Raw genomic sequence first — 3,504 nt, 5'->3', positions numbered from 1 at the left:
TATAAACCCAGAAACGCTTATTCTCCGGTCGTGGTTAAATGGATTAAGCCACTTGTTGGCTGGGTCAAGGTTAATGTGGATGGGTCATCCAGAAGAAACTCAAGGAAAACTGGAGGGGGAGGCATGTGCAGAAATGATAAAGGCGAACTGCTCTTCGCCTTTTATGAAGGCTATGAAGAGGGCTCCAACTTATATGTTGAGCTCTGAATGGTGTATGATGGGCTATTTCATTGCCTCAAGATAGGTTTTTCCAATGTGATAGTAGAATCAGACTCTCAGCTAGATGTGGAAGTAATGAACGGGAGTGGCATACTTGGGTATAAATGGAGATATTGGACCACCAAGATTAATAGACTCCAGACGATCGGCCAGGTCCATTTCTGGCATATCTTCATGCAAGGCAATGCTCCAGCAGATTTTCTAGCATGCCTGGGCAGTAACTCCCAATCCCCCTTTTTCTGTTTGATCAGGGTCAAATATTGCATATCAGACCCCAGTAATTACCAGATTTTACGTATATGAAAATGCTTAATAGAGTATTTTAATTGTATTTTTGTTACAGAATGAAGTCAGGAGCGTTAATTGAAAATTGATGTTAAAGGCATGGATTTCATGATCCAAAGTCTCCAGAGCACGGGATGGACTCCAGGATATCAAAAATGAAGATTTTACACGCCTGAGATCTGAGGAAAGCAAGCCAAAGGGGCCCGAAAAGGGTCCAGAATGCAAGATCACATGGTTCCCGCTATCCGATCAGTTCGAAACTTCATACATGGGATGAGGGCCGTAAATTAACCGTACATATTAAATTTCAGCCATTGAAGAGCTCGGGAAGTGGTCTAACGGCCAGATCAGCCCCTTAATTCATTAAGTGGGGCCCGCTGGATATCTGGATATACATCAATTTTGGTCCTGACGGTGGAAATAATATGAGAAAAAGGATGGACGGTGCGGATTTCTCGAAATCATCACAGTGGACCTATATCTATAGCGTGTGTACACAGTGCACATGTGCACTGCTTGAGCACCGAACGGACTAAAGTCGGTCAGCAGCGCTGACCCGACTTTCTTATTTCAAAAACGGAGATTTCCGTTTCAGCGCGCGTAACGGACGGAAATCCGTTTTTTACGGACCGCTGTGGGCCCCACCGGTAGCACGTACGGTTAATCTAAACCGTTCATCGTGTAGAAGGGCTCAATATCTACAAAACCATGTTTTCCGTTTATGCTCATGCGTGCACACGTGCGTGATACAGAGGCCACAAACAGGCCGTCTTGTGACGTTCAAAACTGATTTTGTTCTGATTTCTTCTCTGGGCTGCGTCCACGCAAATTCAAAACCATCCATATTTGAACGAAATCTCGTCCTCTATCCAATGGACGGGGTGGATTTCCCCGAAAAAGCTTATGTGGGGCCCACCGAGCATCACAGCGCCGGACGTGCGAAGGCTTACGCACGTCCGCGAAGAACTGACTTCCGGACGGTTGTGGCCCACCATCTTCGATCAGATGGAAGATCTGATCCGTCCATCGTGTAGAAGGCTTCGAAAGCTTCAAAACCATGTTGACATTCCTCGCCCATGCGTACACACGTGTGCGGTACAGAGGCCAAAAGTAGACTGCCCCGGGACGTTCAAAACTGAGTTTTTTTTAGATTTCTTCTGTTGGCCGCACTAATGGACCTTCAAAACCACCTATTCTTGACTGAAATTTCGTCCTGAATCCAATGGACGGGGTAGATTTTCCAGAAAATGCCTCTGTGGGGCCCACCAATCACGGCTGCGAAAAATTGCACTTCGAGTCCTTCTACGACGCTGCCACCGACCCCAGCCATCCAGCAGCTATAAAATGGGAGTTTTGGACGTGGGAAAGGCATTGAGAACCAGGGGATTCCAGATCTGGAGCAAGGAATAGAAGAAAGAGAAGAAAGAGAAGAAAGAAGAGAGAGAGAGATTCTTTGGTTTGACATTTTTTTATGAATTTTATTTAATATTTTTTATGGATTTTATGGGTCACTAATCTCTCAGCTAGGGCTGAGATGAAGCCCTAATTTGATTAGCTCTTGTATTGGTTGATTTACTTTGAATTTCAATTAATTTGTTTCTTTCTCTAAGTGGGCTTTATGGGTTTAAATTCTATACTTCTCCATCTATGAACTTGATTAAAGTACATATATGGATGTTGTTTGGATGCTTATTATAGGTGCTTGTGTCTGATCAAGAACAGGTTTCCTATAGAGGAAGAAACAGGATGCTTTAATGAATTGTACATCCCTTATGCCCGACCAAGGATATGGGATATGTCATTCATGGCATTGCTTAAAGGAATTAGACAGTCTGTATGCCCGAGTAAGGACACAGATTGTGCTTTCTCTATTTAAGTGGTATCAATCTAGATCAAGGTGAATCAACAGACAAAACAAGGGTTAGGATAATTAGGGGTGGATTCGAAAGTCCTAGTGCTCTCTCTCTGATTGAATTTTCTTCCCTGTTCTTAATTAATTGTTTTTCATAAAATTGTGCTTAGTAATTCATTCCATTATTTGTTGGATTAGTTAAGGAGAATCATAGATTTGAATTGTGACGACCAGTCCTCGTGGGAACGATCTCGTAATACGTACCGTATCTGCATCTGATTCGTATACTTGCGAGTTTAAATATCATTTAAATCGTGTTGGTTTAAATAAAACATCAAGTTTTTGGCGCCGTTGCCGGGGACTGTTTCGTTCCAAATTGGATTTAGGATTCTCTCTTATCATAATTCATAGTCTTAGGTTTTTTGACTAACTTTAGGTTAAAATTTTTTTTTAGAAACTAACCTATTTCCTGTTTTGTAGGGACCTGACATAAACTACTACTTTGGTAATCTCTTTCCAATTTTTCTATTTTTTTTTCTAATTTCTATTTTTAGAATTAAGGTTATAGTTTTTTAGAAAGTTTCTATTTCCAGGCTATTTTATTTTATTTTATTTTATTTTTATTTTATTTTATTTTTTTTTAGAAATTTTCCCTTTTTAGAAACTAACTTAGCTTTTATTTTCTAAGATTACAAACTTTTTTTTTTTTTTTTAGAAATTAACCGTTGCTTAGGATTTTTTCTAGCATTATTTTAGTAAATTTAATTTATTTTATTTTCTTTTTGTTTACAGGAATTGAGGAAGGAAGCTGCTAAATAACATTGTCTTCAAAAGGAGGAGCTCCCTATTCTTCATACATCAATCATCTCCTTTTCCAGGTTCTTTCTTCCCATTCTTATTTACATAGTTTTAACTTGTTTTAGAATCTCATAGTTTCTAGGTCTAGTTTTATTTCTCTTAGGTTTATGCTAGGACGTAGATCTCTAAACATAGAACTAGCACCGTTTGATCCTGAGATTGAAAGAACAATTCGTGAAAGATTGAGAAATACTCCTGTTGAGATGGCGAATGAGACTGAAGTAAAAGCTCTCAAAGATTATTCAGCTCCTATCCAATTTAATGCGCCTTCATGCATAGTGTTGCCAACC

Source organism: Magnolia sinica, chromosome 16 (assembly GCF_029962835.1).
Source record: "Magnolia sinica isolate HGM2019 chromosome 16, MsV1, whole genome shotgun sequence".
Lineage (NCBI taxonomy): Eukaryota > Viridiplantae > Streptophyta > Magnoliopsida > Magnoliales > Magnoliaceae > Magnolia > Magnolia sinica.
This window is presented reverse-complemented; position numbering follows the sequence as displayed.